The 21,486-nt window shown below is 36.7% G+C and overlaps 1 protein-coding gene across 5 annotated transcripts in view; it reads right to left on the reverse strand.

Moving 5' to 3' along the window:
- The window catches only part of LOC106662191, a 269,680-nt gene that overhangs the window by 49,289 nt on the left and 198,905 nt on the right, over window positions 1-21,486 (reverse strand). The window contains exon 1 of one of the 5 annotated variants that reach the window (XM_014386064.2): window positions 14,691-14,942. The exons of the other annotated variants lie outside the window; for them this stretch is intronic. The gene's annotated coding sequence lies outside the window, so the exon portion shown is untranslated. Of the gene's footprint in view, window positions 1-14,690; window positions 14,943-21,486 lie in introns of those variants that run through there. 5 annotated transcript variants of the gene reach the window in all.

The following is a 21,486-nucleotide window of genomic DNA, read 5'->3' on the forward strand; positions in this document are numbered from 1 at the left end:
ATTTAAATAGGCCCATACAGAATTTTCACTTATGTATCATCCTCAGAATGGCAAGCCTTCGATCGAGTGTAGCACCGGAGCTTTGGAAACGCATGATAATCATACATATTATCTCATAAACTCATAACCTACCTTTTCCACCCATCCATATGGCGAAGTGGGTGTTCCCAAGGCAGCTTCCTTGGTTCCATTCTTTGTTCAGTATACACTGCAGACTATCAATTTATATACAGTATTCCTCTCAAATGCAGACGATTTCGCCATCCTTTCAGCAGATCCAGACCCAGTGGCCTTCCAGGACCATCTCTCCAGATGGGAAAACGGTTCAAAAATGGATTATCAGATTAAACGAAACCTAATTCCAACAAATTACCTTAACCCTCGATCTTGCCTCATCTCCAATTTACTACAAAACTATTCCCCTCCCAGCAACCAATTTTGTCCACTACATCGACAAAAAACTTACTTGGAACCCCACACTCAACTCAGAATAATATAATTGAACAGACGATAAAGTAAACCACGCAAAAGACTTCTTGAAACCGGATTAAAACTACGCTTCGTTACTACAACCAATCTGGACGGAATGGAACTGTGGAGTTCAACCAAGCGTTCCAACCTACGACATAATACATCCAACATAACTTATCTACAAAACCTTCAATTCCCACTTTTCTTCAGCGAGAAGTTTGCACTGAACCGTGGACTCTATCCAACCCTCTAGTCCAACATCTTGGTCCCAAATCCTTCTCAACTAAGACGCATAAAGCAGCAATGAAAAAAATATTTTGTAAGTTGTGGTATGTATGGATACTCATTAAAACAAACATACGCACACGCGCGCACACACGCACATACCACAAACCTTCAATAAATTGAGGAAATCTCTAGGATCCAGATAACAGCAGTAAAAGGGGAGATAATCCATCTCGGTAATTTGCGAAAACCCTACGACTTGCTGGCTTATCACAAGCACGTAGTCGATATTGTTTCAAGTTTTGGCAATTTAGCCTTTTGCGTATCGGTGAAATGCAATAATTTGGCAAAACTTTCGAATTGGTTTCAAAATTGCCATTCTAAGGGTGGGTCCAAAAATGGTGGGATCATTTCTGCCCATGGGCCAGTTGGAATCTTTACGATTATTGTTGTTTTTTATTAGATAAAATTTCACATCCTACCAATTATCAAAATCTACAAGGAATTGATGAAAATATAATTATACTACAGTTCAATGATCAAGTTCTTTCAAAGGTTGTTACACGTAGGCTGTTCCAATTTATTGCCACTCATATGAGTTGCCTAATTGAGAAACTTTCTCACTTGTTTGACGTCAGTCTTTTTTCTCAGTTTTTTCTTCATTAGTAAGGTCAGACGATGAAACTTACACACACATTCATGAAGTGCCGAATCCCTAGTGGCAATTCTGCAGTTTACTTAGAAACTTTCTTTTAATTAAACTTTGAGAAGGGTAACAAATTTAAAGAGGAAAGAGAATGCAAGAAAATTTATAAAGCTCCTAAGACAAAACAGTCCTCCGATGCCATATTTTACGGTGTAACACCCAAATTAACTCCTGAGTGTTTCCTGATTCATTTTTTAAAGAAATATTAGGAACAAATTAATTTAAAATACTTTACAAGAATATAGAATAGATTATGAGATAAACTCAACGGTTTTAAAAAACAATTACTCATGCAAATTATGAATAATAGAATTTTTATTATTTGTAATATCAGGAAGTGACATTTGAGAGGGTATTTGTTCTGTGTCTCAGTCTCGGTGGGATGCAGTTAAAAAGGGAATCGGCGGAAGCCGATTACAGAGATCCGACCTCGAGATAAATACTAGCGTCCAACAGAATTCCGTCTCAACTCGACTACCGTAAAAACAACTTTTCATCATCCTCTCACGTTTTTCACAGAAGGATTTCATAAATGGTTCACCGGGATCAATTAAGCAAAGAGGCCCGATGGCGAGAAAGCAAATTAATTAATGAGTGAATTTTACACGCCTATTCAAAAATAACCGCTCATTCGATTAAATATTTTTGCTTAAATGACACACGCCCTGATAGCTGATGTGCATTAAAAACAAACCTGGGTGGGAAAGATGTAAAATATTTATTGTTTGATAGTAACCTATCATCCCGGTCCGCCTATCCTCGCTGATTTTTTTTTTTAAATTAACGACAACAAAAATCAGCTAGGATAGGCAGACCAGAATGACAGAAAACTATCAAGCAGTAGGTTTATTTCCCTGCAGACAGGAGGAAACCTCTTAATTTTAAATTACTCCTTTTGCAGCTTTTCCACAGGTGTAAATTAACCGGGTACTTTATTTTAAACTTGTTTAAAACATGATTATTAAATATAAGCAGTAACTACTTTTATATTTTTTAACTATAAAAACTAGAAAAGAATGTATGGCGAATTAGCACCTGGTAAAACCCTCGACTTTAATAAGCTTTTAATGGTAAATCCCTTGTTTTGTGCTTATTTTAAATTTAAATAATAAAAAATAAATACAGAAATAATTTAAACAGAAAGCTAAAAATATTTCATATCTGTCGTTTAGACGTTTCCGATCACCATGGGCTGCATATTTTTTCAGGGTTTGGTCACTTCGCGTTTCGACATTTCGCTATATCTTTATGTAAGGTATTGGTTGAAATGAAAAAGTTAGTGTCACGAACGGGATTCGAACCCACGACCTTCGGTTAATACGCCGCTGCACTACCACTTGAGCTATCGTGACTTCGATCCGCTCGGACACCAACTTCCCATCTCAACCTACCTTTCGAATTTTCACCATATTTTGAAATATTGTGGATTCTATTCTCAGTGACTTACGAAGTGGCCAGGAGGAGCTGTTAGTCAAATAATTACTTCTTTTAATTATTAAATGTATCCTTATTTGCTTAGTGGTAATAAGTGACCATATTAATTTTTACAATTATATATTATTTTTTATCTAAGGTTTTTCGTTGAGATGTAAAATTTGCGTCACGAACGGAATGATGAGAACCCACGATCTTCGAAAGCCGAAGGTCGTGGGTTCGAATCCCTCTCGTTTTTTATTACACTAATTTTTCATCTCAACCAAAAGCCTTAGTTAAAAAGAATAATTAATTGGAGAATTTATTTATTAACTTCCACCTTTCGACAGCCTGCTGGAGCTTAGCGGAATTCCAGCCTCTGGAGAGTACTTGGATCTGAGAAAACATCTTTATAAAAATAAGCACAGTTAGCGAATTTTTTCCATTTTGTTAGACAATATTAATTTTTACAATGAGATATTATTTTATCTAAGGTTTTTCGTTGAGATGTAAAATTAGCGTCACGAGCGCGATTCGAACCCACGACCTTCGACTAAATACGCCACTGCTTGAGCTATCGTGACTTCGATCCGCTCGGACACCAACTTACCATCTCAACCTACCTTTCGAATTTTATATCTTTTTACCATTTTTTCAAATGTCGTGTAATCAGAATTCGATTCTCGGCGACAAATGAAATGGCCACAGAGAGCTTTAATAAAGATATACTTAGTATTATTTATTAAACATATTTCGTGTGCGATTGACCAAATAACTTCTTTCAATCTTTATGTAAGGTATTAGTTGAAATGAAAAAGTTAGTGCCATCCCGCTCGTGAAACTAACTTTTTCATTTCAACCATGTGTTCCATTTCAACCTTACATAAAGGTTATTTAATTGAAAGAAGTTATTTGGTCAATCGGACCACGAAATATAATGATTTTCGCTATAATTTTCCGAAATAAACCAAATTTTTAGGGTACGTATCTGTTCTTTTAATTCATCCAGTAAATTCCTGGTTGGTGTCTGGCGGAATTCCACCTGCACGGGAAGGGAATCTATCGAACAGGGATGCCATCCGAAACCCACAGGCTTTTCTCGTTAGTTTGCCCACCGAACTTCTAGTATACATTCATGATCCAGAGAGCACAAAGTATCCAGGTGGATGTTCCACAACGAACGCCTCCGCGCGATCCCACACTTTGCCAACATTATGTCATATTTGGTTGAAGTACTCTCGAATTTGCCTATACCTCCTCTACATTGCAAGACTGCATGAACTCTTGATATTAAACGGGCATTTCAGGCACTTTTTGGAATCAGGATCATAAATATTTTCGACCTCCAACATTGATTTTGTCGAAGTACTACTTGCATAACCGGCAGTTTGCACTTAATATACTGTTTTGACCCTCTTGACATCAGGTTCAAAACCTTTCAGACCTCTTTTTCGCTGGTTTTGTCTAGCAGATACTTTTCAATCTGTATATGTTTCGCACTACTAAATATACCCACTGAAGATGACGAAACGGAACTGACAGAACAAACTAATAAGGGTTACCCAAGGACCGTAGGGCACTTCCGAACTTCCTCAAGGTTCATCAACTCGGAGATGTTAACAAAAAATCTCACGCGTTCTTTCAAAGTTTAGGCCCTCTCCTATGATGATAGTGCAACTAGTTAAGTCATATCAGATAATTTTGGTCTGTCTATCCTCTCTGTAGAGAGAAGCCCGAATACGTCTGGCAGGCCGTAACGAAAAGATAGAAAGGACAAATTCTGAACAAAACTATAGATGTATCAGATATATAGTCTAGGGAGCTTTATGGTTGGTAGTTACCGATTATCTTTATAAGTTTGTTCTCCTAAACTTTTCTGATAAAACAAACCTGTCTGGATAGGCAAACCATAATGTTAACTGCGGGTTCATAACCTTAGAGACCTCGTTCGCTTATTTCGTCAGTCAGGTATGTTTCGGTATCCACATTCCATGGTTAGTTATGTTTTAGCAAACTAAATAAACCAAGCCACCCAATGAAGATGGGGAGACAATAGACACAATGGAGATGCACAATAGAGCAATGCTCATCGCGGTGCGCAGGTCGAAACGTGGTCGACTCCTTTCTATTCTAATCTAATTTACCGGTAACCTTTCAGACTTCATTTCTGAACATTTCTCCTCAATTGGTAGTTGTTTACAACTGCTAAATAAACCTAGTGAAGACGGCGAAATTCAACATAGACCAAGCAAGCAAGGATGGGGGCTTGCTTCAGTTCATCAGTTGCTTCAGTTATAGGTTCATCACCTCGGACATATAAAAAAAAGTGTGTAATAATAAAGTAGTAAAATAGAAGTAAAATCATTTCTGTCGCGGACGAGAGGTCAAATCAATTTCCAATATTTTCTCCATGTTATTGATAATTAAAAATCCATGGGCTTTGCCGGCTACGCCCTCACCTACTCGGCCACCGCGATCTCACAATTATAATTATTATGTGTAATACTATTCTCGCTCTTTTGACGATTTTGTCTTTTCGCCATGAATAATTATTTTCTCCCAGGATGTATAACCGTCTGCCCATATTAACGCAAGCTGAATTTACCAACCGTCGTTAGAAAAGATTTTAAAGATTTACACCACAATGTGTTTTCATGTGACGTTTATGAGTTTCTGCCCCGTTGGTGCCGCAAATGCGAAACGAAAGTTCTAACTTGGAAATTTGTTTCCCTTTGACTTTTAAAAAAAAGTTTTACATTTTAATCGGACGCTATCTATTCAACTGGCTTACACGGTTTTTGTTTTTTAATAACTCGCAAACAATTAAAATGCAAGAAGTGGCGTCCTAACTCAACATTACTGCAGAATCAAATTAAAAACAGTTTCAAGTTTCCCTTTAATTATCCAATTGAATAGCAATGAGTCTACAGATGAACGAACCTCCATCATTAAATACCACGGTATTAAATCCGTCTAGTGATTTATCATGTTTGAACACCCTAAACGACTCAACGTAAAATTAGTGATACAAATGACGAGTATGTTGGGCCAATCGAATTATGTAACTTTATCCTATAACATATAAATAGAGTATCTTATTGTTTGAATCTTTTTCCCTCTAGCCACCTATTAACCTTTGAGTATTTACAGTAGATTGGGTAGGGCTTACTTATAACTATATGGATCTCATTTTGTATAATAGTTGTCTTAACCATCTTATGTTTTATAGCAGCTTATGTAATTTTATCTTATGTAATTTTTTCAGTTTTTCGTTAAGTCTTCTTTCATTTTGTCTGCGTTTAAAGATTTGACTGTAGTTGGTTACTATCTTGTAATAGGGTCCAAATTAGATGATCCCTTGTATTAAAACGTGGTTATTTAAGTTTATATTTTCTAAACCTTTTTTTATGCTTCTAGTAACGCTCGTTTCATTTTGCTTGTTTAATCTATCATCATTTAAGGTAATAACAAATTCGTGCCCGGAAATAAACAAGGGTAAATAAAGTTGAGCTGTTTTCACAATACGACCTCCATATTACTCCGAGCGTAAACGGCCCGAATATAAAGTTCGACGTAGCTTGCAAAAGTGAAATTAGAACGTTTTCCCAGGAAAATTTAAAACGGCTTTTCACAAATAAATACACCCCTCTTGCTTGTTTTGCTAGTTAGACAAAGGTTAATCATGTTGGACGGCCCGGTTGACTCGGTTATTTACAGCTCGTGTCAAGGCTGTTTTCGTTCTATCTGTACGAGACAATTTGCAGGATTGTGAGCAAAAGTTTTGGAAATTTGACAATATTTCCACGGCTTAATTCCATCTTTACAGTTATTTGATATGTGCCTTCGATACTGAACTTGATACGTCTTTTAACCAGAAAACAAATCAAAATGGACTCACGCATTAACTTTTGCTAAAGAATTTTTTTTAGTATTTATATATTAATTTCTAACCTACACAGATTTGTATACGTACATTACAAATGTGCTCACTGTACGTCTTTCTTATCATACTACCGCAGTAAAACTAATGTCAGCGTTGCACCCGGAGAACACATGCTATGAGAAGCTAGCCAGCCAATGGCACTCAGTGTGGGGGATTAAAGGGAGCTCTCGAGGCCATCGTCGATTACGACGACGTAGCGGGTTCTTGGGATGGCAATGTTTAGAGTACCCTAGGGCTTAAGCAGTAGGGTTAGGATGGATCGAGAGGTTGGTGTGAAACTTTTGGAATCGAGTACGGATCCACCTAGGAGAGCATAGCCCACTAAATGTGGAACTACAGTGACAATGGGGGGTAGAGTGTGGCCAAGGCGGGGTGCAAACTTAAAGGTGAGCCTCGTGTCCTTGGTCACTTCCCTTTCTCAATCCAGGTCCTTCGGCATACTTCCTTGAGACCTCTCCCAACCCTTGGATGCAAGGGGGGTATACAGGAACAACGTAATGGTGCAGCCTTGGGAGCGTGGCAACCTTCCTAAAGCACAAGCTGGATTCGTGTCTGCCTCCGTGTCGGCAGCGGACGGCGGGTGCTTTATCAGAGGTACACGAAGGTTAGGGTACCAGATCCTGTCTGCAAAGACGGGGTAGGGTTCATAACCATCTGAACTACGGGGTAGCAGAAAATGTTCCAAGTCCAACTCTGCTACATGGGAATGGACTCGTAGTGACTTAGTGGCGATGCTCCTGGCGAGAACTTAGTGTGAACGTGTTGCTCGGGGGTACCGTTCGCGTTTTCCTTCCGAGGGCAGTGTTCCTCTAGGTGGTGGTTAGAAATTCCACCTTAAACAAAACCACGGCCGGAGCGGATCCGGAAGTTTTTACGCTGAATGAGCTCCAAAACTCTGGGAGATAGAGTCGCCTTCTCTATCTAGGGAGCCGGTGGGGCAACCCAGGTTTATGCATTTCAGCCATCTGAGGCCGGGGCGGCTTCTACATCAACGTTTGCAGTTGAACCACCCATCCAGTTGCGAGTGGAAGAGGATCTCTCATCTTGAGGATCAAAACGTCCGGTAGGGCCGAAAGGCTACGTAGGGACGTTAAAGATCCTTATGTCCTTTTAAGGGTTCAGAGTAAATGTAGAGGTCGTTGTAGATAGTGAGGTTAGTGATGTAGTAAGGAGATTGGACGATCTATCTGAGGACTTTTGATTAAAGAAATTCTAACGCAAGAGAAGTCAAGAATGTGATAATAATCAATAATTATTTATTTTATACTACTGAATACATTCACAATACTGTGATCTTTTCCAAAATATTTTACAATGTCGTTTGGTCGTATATTGTGACATCCTAGTCTGCCAATTCTAGGAGGTTTTGTCTGCCAGACAAGAATTACTAAGATCGTCGATAACTGTCGTAAATGTTGTTGAATTTTCCGTTTAAATGAATACTGGAAATAGCGTGATACGGCTATTTTTGTCAAAGTTGCTGATTGAATGTTTTATAATCTTCGTCAACAGAGACCGAGCACGTAACTTCAAGTGACAATGACAAATACTCCCCGTGGAAGTCAAAGCAAATATTTTCTTGTTAATGATAATAAGTGTGGGACGGTACAAATTAGGCGGCGAGCATAGACGATCCAAAAGGACGGATCATCTTTCAAAATCCGTTCCGACTTGAAATCAAAGGAGAACCGATTCGCGGAACAAATCCCGGATAATAATCCCGATCGGCTATTGTTCGACATGTTAATCAGACCGGGCCGGCGTCCAGTGACAGCTGTGCCTGGCCGAAACCCCGGGCATGGGACGCATTAGCATCCCCAGCTGGGAAACCTGCATCCAATCTGGACCAAAAAGCAAAATACGATCAATGATGAAGGAAGCAGGAAGAAGCAAAGTGATAAAAGATGAAAAAATGAAACAATCATATGATATACTGTACAAATTCCATTAACCAACAAAGTGTTATATATGTTATTACTATTTTCAAATGTTTATGTTAAACAAATTTATTAATTGATTTTCTTAACAGACAATGCATATTTCAAAGCGACCTCGTTAGATAATCACAGGTAATGATCTAGAAAGGGGATAAACAAAAATAGACCTTTCAAATAAAGATTTTTGGCATAGTTATTTTTATTCTGCTTCGGCCTGTTTAGCCACCATGTGGCACAAGGACTTTGATGAACTGATGTCAGCAATATTAAAAGCTGAAGCTTGAAAGCACTTATGTCATCACTCGGCTGTATTAAATTGCAAAAGAATTTAAACTGAGTTGAAAAATGCCGGGACTGGTTTGATTTCGGACCTACCTGGTATCTTCTAGGGCGGAAGGTCAAGATGGTTAACCCTTGAGCTGTCGACCTTTCCTTACTTCGTGTAGGTATGCCACGTAATACGAATAATTCTTGTCAGGCTGTTTTGCCGTAATTTTAACAATTCTGGCCATTTTGTGGATTTTTTTTTCGTAGAAAATCAATTTTTAGTGGTGAATGGTAAGATTGATACCATATGATAATTCAAAAGGGGCCGGACAAACCGACGGCTATTACAAGCAGGTAGTTTAGTCTAGAGCCATTAAAATGGAGCGGGAAGTACCCGGGATTAAGTTAATTCCCCCAAATGGGCCCCGTTAAGGAAAAGATCCAGCTGCCTGGTATGCTACATTGGGAAAAAAAGTATATGTATATTACTGCCCCGATAGGATTTCAAGCCGTGACCGTATATCTGACCTCTAACAAAGAGACAAGACCGGTCCATGAATAGGATCAACCTTAATAAATAGCTTGTGCATTTTAAAGTCCCCATATACAAAACTCGCACAAGGTAATGACTATTGGGATTTTCACATTCGATAATTCAACATGACATTTAAAGGGAAATCAAATTTTACTAACTCATACACATATAGAAGAATGAAACAGTTTTTATTCCTTAAAAAACCTCCATAAATTATCCTTTTATTATACACGTAGTATTTTATTGGACACTTATAAATACTAACCAATTGTCACAAAGTTATACTACCCTTTGGTCTAACTTAAATACGTAATAATCCACACAAATTATACTTTTTTCCTACATTACATCCAAAATAGTGTGAACGCATCCAAAACCTCCAAATCTTTAAAAGCATTGCAATATCTTGGGTATCAGAGCACAAATGAATTTTGGACAATGGACAAGCTGACCAACTAACTATAGGCCCAGAATGTTTAATCGGGATAACGAGATCAAATGAAGAGGTAACTTCTCCATTTCAGTTTAGGTTCACCCAAAAACAAATGGGCGAACTCTAAGAGGTTTCAGACATAGCAAACTCTTGATGAGGGAACTACCACAAAAACTGGCAAACACATTGTTGCAGTGTCACTCAACAACAAGAGTATATTCCTTAATAACCTCATTTTTAGGTTATGCAATAAGGAGGAAGGAACTGTTACCCATATAATCTTCGAAGGCGAAGTATCAGATCAATGGATACATGGACTAGGGTACCAAGGAGATCCGGGGAAAAGAATTGTTGCAATGCGTAAAGACCAAACATTCTAAAGAAAAATCCCATTTCACCAATTTAAATAAACAAAATTGTCAGAGGCGCATTCCAATCGCTCCCATGATCCAACGGGTTCCCTATCGATAGGGCGTTGCAAGAAAATAAAAACAAAAGGGCATTCCGAGTTTGGAGCTCCATGAAAGTACTTCGTACCAACCGGGGAGTCAATTCCCTTTTTTCTGTGAAAAGAAATAATTTCCTTTTCCATCTTCTGGGAGTGCGCCTGCTCCTTTCATTAAAAAAATAGTTAAATTTTTGTTTGCTAAAATTATTAAAACAGGTTTTAAAAAAGCTTTATATATTTTATTTATGCTAAGAGAAGCAATTATGTTCATTTTCCCTGTGGTTTCATTCTTTTCATTTTAGTTAAGAGCAATTTCTTATTTTATTTTATTTTTTATAATAAAGGTAATTTTTTTATGTTCCAAATTTTTTATTTATTTCTTTTCCTCATTAAATTTTAATTTGTGGGCATAGTTGAAGCACAAGTCATTTTAGAACTTTCAAAATTACTTTATATATGATAGTCAATGCCTCCAACTTAAACAAAAAGGATCAACTCAATTGAACTAAACTAAAAAACTAGGGAAAAGTACAATAAACCAGAAAGCTGCATGCCCTTTTAATGTATAGATTCAACAAACTTGACAGATTTTTTCTTCTAAAGATCTTTCTGTGCAAATCCAAAATTCAAAACAATCGCTAATAAATCCTGTGCCACCGAAAATTTTAAACGAATTTAAACTGACAAAAAATCCTATACGATCAGACTGCAAAGAAGCGCTAAGAGAATTAGCAAGTATGACACATCCGAAGTAGTTGGTGAATGGTTTCTAAAACCTACACATCCTCGAAAAGGTTAAAACCTGGCAATGTTACCGGCATTACCGGCGATGCGAATTTTGTGTTATGAACAAGAAGAAAAACTGACCGAAGAGGATGTGCAAGGCGCAGAACATATAATCGGGTTAACGAGATCATACATAAGCTCTTCCATCTCAAAATAGGTTCACACGAAACAAAAGGAGAAATGGACGAATTCCAGAAGTGCCTGACACAGTAAACACAAAATTAAAGAACTATCACCAAAACTGGCAAACATATTGCTATAGTAAGACAGGGTAAAGCAGAGTAGTGAAGGGAGACCACTGGCATCTGAGAAAGGCACCTATAAAAAGTTGGTATATTACTGATTACCCTATTTGTAGGTTATGCAATGAGGAGGAAGGGACTGCTACTCATATCTTATATACAAACGTGAAGCGAGGCATAACCTAGAATACCAAAAAGACCATGGAAAACGAATTGCAACTGACATTCTTAAAATATGGATACTGAACGAAACCAAGGAATTAGGAAAAGTACAATAATGCTTAGAGAATAATCCTCATCCGTCACATCATCATCACCTATTTGAAATCATTAAAATGAAGGGACGATCAACTACAAAATCTATCAAAAGCGTTCGACAAGGTGGATAAACATATTATTTGGGTAAGTTGCGAATTTCTGCCAGTGGGCATCCCTTGTTGGGCTCGTTTGAGTCATTTTTGTCTGATAGATCATTTGCTGTATTTTATGAGGATGTCCTTTCTACAGTCCGAATTGATTTGAGTGTTCCTCAGGGTTGGCATACCGGACCAATCTTATTTTTGGTTTTTTAATCATGTCACAAGGGGTAGCACAAATAGTCATATAACGCTGCCTGCAGATGATTTAAAGTTTTGCTATGTGAGTGATTGTGGACTTTACAAACAGGACATTTGTGGGTGCAGATTACATTGGTTAGTTAGTAATGGTAATAAATATAAATTTAACTTCTCCAAACTTTTAGCAGCGAGTTATAATAATGAGATCCTACCGTTGAAGGTGTTATTGAGGAAAACCCTAATATTTCCTTCCTGATTTTGGATTGTGGATGGCGATTTGCGGGATCACTTGGATGCTTTCACGGAAAAAGCCTATATTTCATTTTAACTTGGGTTTCCAATAATTCCTTCGCATTCAAAAATCCTTTATCAGTTCTGGGTTAGAGGTTGGCATACCGGAATTGGGTTTTTTTCTTGGGATTTCAGTAATTCCTTCGCATTCAAAACTCCTTTATCAGTTTATCAGTTCTCGATTGGTATGCTAGGATTGTTTGGTTTTATCTTGAGATTTCAATAATTCCTTCGTTTTCAAAACTTTTTTATCAGTTCTGGGCTAGAAGTATGCTAGGGTTATTTGGTTTTATCTTGAGATTTCAATGATTCCTTCGCATTCAAAACTTCTTTATCAGTTCTGGGCTCGAGGTACAAGTACGCTAGGGTTATTTGGTTTTATCTTGGGATTTCAATAATTCCTTCGCATTCAAAACTCCTTTATCAGTTCTGGGCTCGAGGTAAGCTAGGGTTATTTGGTTTTATCTTGGGATTTCAATAATTCCTTCGCATTCAAAACTCCTTTATCAGTTCTGGGCTCGAGGTAAGCTAGGGTTATTTGGTTTTATCTTGGGATTTCAATAATTCCTTCGCATTCAAAACACCTTTACCAGTTCTGGGCTACAAGTACGCTAGGGTTATTTGGTTTTATCTTGGGATTTCAATAATTCCTTCGCATTCAAAACTCCTTTATCAGTTTATCAGTTCTCGATTGGACGTATGCTAGGGTTATTTGATTTTACCTTGAGATTTCAATAATTCCTTCGCATTCAAAACTCCTTTATCCGTTCTGGGCTAGAGGTATGCTAGGGTTGTTTGGTTTTATCTTGAGATTTAAATAATTCCTTCGTTTTCAAAACTTTTTTTATCAGTTCTGGGCTAGAAGTATGCTAGGGTTATTTGGTTTTATCTTGGGATTTCAAGAATTCCTTCGTATTCAAACTTTATCAGTTCTGGGCTAGAGATGCTAGGGTTATTTGATTTCATGCCAATAATAGTGATGTGGATAGACTTGAAAGAGTTCAACGGAATCAACGGAATGCAGCGTTAGACTTGATATTTATGTCTAATATTTGGATGTTCTAGTCTGGCTATCATCAAGAGTAATATTAACAAAGTTTCATGTGCCTTGTTATAGATTTTGGTCTTCTCCATCTCTGGTTAGAGGCCACTTGAAGTAGGCCAGTGTTGTTTGGCTTCCTGTCAATGAGTGTAAGGTGGATGGGATTTGAAAGAGTAAAAAGAAAGGTACCTACTAGACGTTCAAGTCAGACTACCATCAAGTTAGTGACTTCTATTATCAAGATAAACATAAGACTGTGGGACTACATTAAACCACAGATTATTTGTGTGTTTTAATAGTGACGTTAATGCTCTATGATCTCCTTTTATTTGAATGTACCGAATCGGATCTTAGGAACTTTAAAAAGTTTCATGCCTCTCATAGGACAGGTTATGGGTCTTCCGAACATATTCCTCCATTAGTCCGTTTATATCGTTGATCCTTTCTTTCAGTAACGGAGTATTATATGAATTTATAATTGGCTTATTAATTCAGTAGGAAAGTTTTACTAATGGTAATTCTATATTTGCAATTAAGTTATTTTAATTATTATTTTATTTCTATCATTATTACCAGGAATCCGCTTAATCTCCCATGCCAAAAACGAAGTATAAATGTTTATTATATAAAAAACTATTATAACTTACTATGGTAAGATCATTTTTTCGGACTGTCATCCTGTCCAATTTAATCGGACAATTTAATCAAATCCCATCCACCCGGTATCAATTACGGTGTCGTGTAAAAGCAATCAACTTTCATTTTAACAATGCGTTTATCTATTTAAACAGTTCAATGAATTCCACGTTTTCTCGATTGAATTGGAAATCAATCTGAGTAGGTGTTTAGAAGTCTGGTTTGTATTGTCGAGTAAACAAATCGTGTTTAATGTAATTTGGTACGGTTTGACTTTTGCGTTCGGGTCGAATCAAATGTAGCTCGATCATTGGGGGGGGGGTAATTTTTATGCCGAAACACGGCATCCACGCATCCGGCATATGAAATGCGTATTAAATTATAAAAATCAGGAGGAAATCTCTTGAAGGAAAATCAGACTGGGCTCGATCTTTCCTGCACGTCCACGTAACTGGGGCTATTTTCGGAGAAACTACGCTTTTAGACTCATACACTTTCCAAGGTAACTTTCTATAGAGTAGATCGACTTTAAAAGTCGTACTTGCGCGTAATTATGTGCTTTTAATAGATTTGAGGTCCTTTTTATTTGAAAAGCTGTTAACATAATTACAGAAGAAACGATATAAAGGCTTTTCTGTTAAATAAAAGTTTTCAAAGAGGAGTAAATATTCGACGGTAATTCTGCAAGATATCCGGCTTGGTGTTCTTTGAAGAAAAGAAATACAGTTACGCCGGTGTTAATTAACAGTAAAACTTACTTCGCATTCTACATTATCCAAAATCAACTGTGATGACAAGCTCGATTCGTCGAAATTCACAAAACCACTGGCGAAAACACATCCGCACTGCACAGGACACTCGCGGGCCGTACGAAGGGCGAGGAAGGCCGTCAACGACTGGAGTTAAGAACCGGTGAAATGAGCCGGACAGGAGATAGGAAGGGATCTAACGGTACTGAGTGGGAACGTTTTACTTTCTACGGGGCGAGAGGCAGGCCTGTTACGGTAGCCGGACGTTTTCGTGTCAACGCCGACCTATATCCATGAGGACACGCGGACGGACAATCGGCCACGTAAAAGCCGTGGAAAAAGTGAAGAAGGCGTTACAAAGGTTCGATCGGGGTGACAATGAACGAGAAGAAACCGATCGCGAAGTGAGACCTTAAGGAAAAATTAAAACAGAAAATCAAAGTTTGCAAATATCCTGGACTCACCCCAAATTCCAAGAGATGAGGGTGAATATATCTAAATCTTAGCTAATTTGTTTATTTCGAAAAATATATAAGATGGATATTCCGTTTACATTTTCGATATCGAGAATCAACGTTTTTCTGATTGACGCTCACTGGTATCGAAAAAGGAACGTTTTTCTTAAGTTTTTAATTACTTCTTTTGATTTTGCTGTTGACGTTAATCAGAATAGAAACACGATGTGATATTCGATAATATTTTCCTACTTACGTTCATTAACATATGTTTCTATGATAAACTGTCGATATTCACTAGTACAGAAATATCTATGATTTTTTAAATTAATGTTCAAGGCTATCGAAATATCGAACGCTTTGGTATACCTCCTAATGATTATTTGGAAGTTGTGAGATGCGGTCGAGATGTGACGTAGGTTTTGAAAAACATTTTCTTTATCATGCCACGTTTCAATCTTTATTGAGATCATCTTCAGGGCTCAAAGTGTTTGTTTTCTGCTTCAGGACCTGGGATTTATAAACATTGTTTAAATTTTACAAATACATGTAGAATGTGAAAAAATAATGAATTTATACCATGCTTGAAAAAGTAAAAAAAATGAATTTATACAATGCTAGGAAATTTTAGATTTAAAAAATGAAGTTATACAATGCTAGAAAATTTTAGATTAAAAAAATGAATTTAAACCAGTCTAGAAAAAAAATTTCTAAAATTTTCCAGCGTTGTATAAATTCATTTTTTTTAATCTAAATTTTTCTAGCATTGTATAGTCCTTTTTCAATCTAAAATTTTCTATCATTGTATTAATTCATTTTTTAATCTAAAATTTTCTAGCATTGTATAAATTCATTTTTTTTAATCCAAAATTTTCTAACATTTATAATTCATTTTTTTATCGAAACTTCTGGCATTGTACAAATCATTTCTTTAATCTAAAATTTTCTGGCACTGTATAAATTCATTTTTTTATCGAAAATTTTCGAACATTGTATAAATTCATTTTTTTTATCGAAAATTTTCTAAGATTGTATAAATTCATTTTTTTAATCTAAAATTTTCTAGCATTGTAAAAATTCATTATTTTTTTCACATCGTACATGTATTTGTTAAATTTAAACAATGTTTATAAATTCCAGGCCCTGAAGATGATCTCAATGAAGATCGAAACGTTGGCACGATAAAGAAAATGTTTTTCTAAAACCTACGTCACACCAGACTGCATCTCAAAATCTCCGAATAATTATTGACTAATGGTCACTAACTACCACACATCCTAGTATAGAACTACTTTGGATTTAATACTGACGTCCTTCGAACGAAATAAATTGTCGTTAAGTACGTCAACAACTATTTAAAAGCAAAAAAGCATATTTGGAAAGAAACAAATTGAAAAAATCTCAAAGTTATTTGAAGATTTAATTGTTTATTGAAAGTCAATTTTCCTAATGGAAATGAAATAACATAAATAGCATTAATCATAAATCGAATTAATAGATCAAATTTATAAAATAACCAATCATGTGATAAATTAAATAATTTTCAAGAAATTTAAGTGTTGATTTCTTTTAATTAAACAATGTTTTCTCATTTTGTATGGTTAGCTGTAATTCATTTATTAAAGATTTCGGGAAAATATAGTTTCATGTATCATTTTTATCAAATATTATTGTCAATTTTTTTTATGAAGAAAGAGCAATTTGTTCTTAACGGTTCTCTTTTTGGCAATTGAGATCCGTTGTAAACCATCAAAGTGGCCTATCTCTTAAGGAAATCCAACAGCTACGAATCCTACGAGCTGTACAGACATTGAATAGTAATTAAAATAATTTTGTTAAATATGGTTTTTGTCTTACATGTGGACGTATATTGGCTGTGGTTACGATTGTATCAGTAGATTTTTTTGTCTTAGTGTTAGAAAAGAATAACACGAAAGTATTAAATGAGATTAGATACACGGTTCCAATTAAGTAGGTCAAAAAGTCCTCTACCCCCAAAAATATAAAAAATAAATTAATTAAAGCAAACTTGACATTTTTGGTCAGATTTAGACCGGGTCAATTTTTTCCCAATATACGGTGTTTTACTTAAAACTTCATAACTCCTCTGGATTTGATCCATTTTCCGCGGTGTTACAACAGTTAAAAAAAGTTTTTATGACCTTGCAAGTGAAAAAAGTTAGGATGCAATCGACAACAAAAGTTTTATTTTATATCTTCCGGTATCCCAATTTATTTGCGGTTGGCGGGTTTGTGCCATTACTTCTAACACTGTACTAAGTTTCCTATTTATCGGTGGTTATTACCAATTTTGTTGTGTTTTTCGAACAAAAATCAATCGATTAGATAAATTAGCAAGAATATTCGTTGACCTCGTAACATCCTCTGTTTAGTACAGAAACAGTATAGCTATTGATTAAATAACGAAATATCGATTTCTGCTGATAATATACGATAATGTGTGCTGTTTAGTGACCGTTAGTCAATGATTATTCGGAGAATGTGAGATGCGGTCTGGTGTGACGTAGGTTTTAGAAAAACATTTTCTTTACCGTGCCAACGTTTCGGTCTTTATTGAGATCATCTTCAGGGCCTGGCATTTACGAACATTATTTAAATTTAACAAATACATGGAGGATGTGGAACAAAATGAATTTATACAATGCAAAAAAAAATTATATTCAATCAAAGTATTTGTTCTCACTTTCACAAACACTTTGAGTGAATACAAATACTTTGATTGAATATAAAAAAAATATATATATTTTTGCATTGTGTAAATATATTTTATTCCACATCCTACATGTATTTGTTAAATTTAAACCATGTTTGTAAATCCCAGGCCCTGAAGATGGTATCAATAAAGATCGAAACGTTGGCACGATAAAGAAAATGTTTTTCTAAAACCTACGTCACACCAGACCGCATCTCACGACCTCCAAATAATCAATATACGATAATAATTAAACATCGACGGGTTAAGAAGAAAAATGTAGGGTGTACCGACAAAAAAACGACAAAGCTTTAACACCTTGAATCGTAATCTCATATATTTAAGGCTGCTTTTTAATTTGGTTTTGCTTTCTAAGCGAGGAGATAACGACCAATTTCTTAAAAGAACAACAGGGGATGGAAAGCGAATACAAAACAATACAGCGTTTATCATCGAAACTTCATTAACCATCTACGAAGTATGGCGTAAAATCCTTCAGGACTGACGCAAGTCAAAGACCACCTAATCTAATTATCAATGAAAATATTTGAATTCTTTCATAACAAACTGTGACGATTATTCTTATCAACATATCATATTGACACAAAAATAAAAATTAAAGGTATAATTTACAATAATTTGATTTTGGTAGTAGTGGTGATCAGTGTTTGCAATTTTAAAAGGTTAGGTTCTAGATGATAAATTTTTACTAAGCTTGAATCGAGATTTTTTAGACAACGTCTCTAGGACCACCCAGCTCCTATATTTGGAAATGAACGGATAAGGTAAAATTGGAAAGTCTTGTCCTCATGTATAATCAGGCCTAATGCAACCCAGAGATTTATTGAAACCACCGACAAATTTATCTTTCCCTGTTGAGATTCTATATAAGAATCTCCCGATGATCCAATAACTCACTCGAAGTTAATGCGGTCATGAACTGATGGCCTGGAGATTAGCGGCCGTTGGGACAAAATGGTCCGTAATCCGATTAACCTACCCCCCGTACCTTGGGCGATTTGAATAGAAAGCAATTTCACGTGTCACGAGTATAATAAGCAAAACTCGCTGCCCCTTGGGAATTGTTCGCCGAGGATTGGCCGGAGGCATAAAGAATCGGACTAGAATGTGCGTTCATCTCAAGCAAATTAAGCGTGTAAAACTGTTGGAACGTTTTTAGGAAACTGACGAAAAATTGTGATGATGGAAACTTTTTGATAATCATTTACAATATGTTGAATTTTGTCTGTTCACAGGTCCGGGAGGTTTTACAAATGGGTCGGAAGTTCTCTTTTGGGAAATTTTCAACCGGGTACCTGCACCCAATGGGGAACAGTTAGTTCACCGCAGGTAACCCGGGACGTTCGTTTTACGACCTCGCTATCAATCAATAAGGTTTCTGAAGTCGCAGTTCCCCTGCCCCTGTCCACATATTTCACATTAACCGAAATACTTTTCTCTATTCTTTACCGTCAGCTGGGAGAAAAAAATGTTATAAGTGTTTTTGACATGGGGGTCGTTAAAGAGACTAAACCATTAAAAATGTTTAGTCAAAAATTACAGATTTTATTTTGTTTTTGCTGTTTATTTAATTGTTTTGTGAACCGATTGACACGAATTCTATGATATTAGGGATAACAAATTTGTTGACCGAAAGAAAAAAATTGTATGGAAATGGGAGATCAAATAAATTGTAACCAATTATTGTACAGTGGCATATAAACATACTATGAAGGTACATTTAGCCTTAAGCATCAATAAATAATAAGCAAGTTAAGTTTTTGTTTATAAACACTCTTGGCAAAATTTGAATCTTGATCCTCGTCTACAGTTCACATTTACGGATGAATCGATAAAAAAAATCTCCTGTATAAAACATGTACGATATTCAGCAACTCCCACGTCTTAAGACCACTTTCTTAAGCTTCTTCCAACCGGAAGGGGGATCCTTTCGTGGAAGTTCTTCATGTAAATTCAATCCTACACTTGCGCAATAGTTGGAAGTTTCTCCACGTGTCTTAACGTACACAAGATAAAGCCTGCTTTGTCCAGATTTTCACCTATTCCGGTGCTTTTAAAAAATCGCTTAAATGGAAGCTCTTTGGATTCGCTGGCTGACTGCCAGAATCACCAGGTGCTCCTTGAAAGAGATTTTGGAGGAATAAGAAAGTTTTTTAACTTTCTTTCAAAATGCAGTGGTAACCTAATCTAAACATGTTTCTGTCCGCGGAAAGAAAAATTATTCAGTTTGCAAAATATATTTTTTGTATTTTCCAGTTAAATTTAAATGATATTAAACGTTACTGTGGCTTTAGCCATTCCAAACTCTATTGCATTTTAACTAAATTGTTAGGCCAGAATGGTGATGAACCTCTAGTTTCCGAACGTTTTGGTATCTTAAGCGTGTTACGGCTTACCGCCATCTTCAGTCAGGGGGTTTAACCAAAATTATTATTAAAACCGAATCTTGCGTGAAATCGAAACGCATTTGAAAGGCGAATTAAGTTAAAAATAAATAAATAAAATACTAAACATACAAATATGTACATATTATTGATGTATAGCACAACACAAGCACTAATGCCAGCACTTCACGGTAGAACACATGCTTTGAGGGTCAGCCATTTCTGGCACTCGGTTATTAGGTGTCAAAGGAGGCCCCGAGGCCACCGTCGGTTGAGACGACGTGGCGGGTTGTCAGGATGAGAAAGAGTGGAGAGGGCTCGAACAGTATGGTTAGGATGGTTCGAAAGGTTGGTGTGGTAGGTTTGGAATCTGGACCGGACGGTTTCGACGACTACACCCAGGGAGATAGTTTTCGTCTCTATCTAGGGAGTGCGTGGGAGACTTGGCCGATGAATTTCGACCACTTTTTGTATATCCGTTTACGCGCGGTACTGGTAAAGTGCACAACGTTAACCCACCCATAGGAAAGGGCAAGCGGGAGAAGTCAACATGTCGGCAGCAAGCTGCGGGATGATGTGGGCGTCTACACCGAACCTCACGGAAGAAGCAGATTTTCCGTGCGCGGGGGTGAGTCGCTCCTGCCTTGAGAATCTAAACGTGTGATAAGGCCTGACGGCTAGGGGCGCACGCTAAAGAACCTCAATGTTAAATGACATTGCGACCACAGTGGGGACGTATGGACCGGATCAATTCGTTAACAAATGGAATGTCTTTGTGGATAATAAGTTTGGTGAGATAATAAGGTGCTTTGAAAATTTGTCTAAGGACTTTCGATTGAAAGGACTGGATGCGCTGGATTTTGGTCCATGTTGGTCTTAGTGAAGTCTTGTACAGGGTTAGCTTTGTCATTTGTCAAAGTCGATTTCCGTCTTAGAAATCTTCCTACTAATCAAAGCATTCTATTAAGTTGCTGCTATTTTAAGTCTTGTGTGGGGATTCCACATCCAAACTGCTGCCTAGATGTAGTCCTAGGTATTTGACTTGACGGAAGTGGGTATCTGTTTGTTGTTGATGTACAATGGAAGGCAAGAATGCTTTTTTTTCCGCGTAAAAATACACTGAGTGCATTTTTCTTATTTTTTTAGTCTTGTCCTCTAATGTTTACAGAAGTCTTCGATAAGCTCAAGATGTTCCTGGTCGTTGGAGATAACTTAGATAGGATTCGAGTTAG

This window comes from Cimex lectularius, unplaced genomic scaffold (assembly GCF_000648675.2).
Source record: "Cimex lectularius strain Harlan isolate CLEC.00 unplaced genomic scaffold, Clec_2.1 scaffold19, whole genome shotgun sequence".
Classification (NCBI taxonomy): domain Eukaryota; kingdom Metazoa; phylum Arthropoda; class Insecta; order Hemiptera; family Cimicidae; genus Cimex; species Cimex lectularius.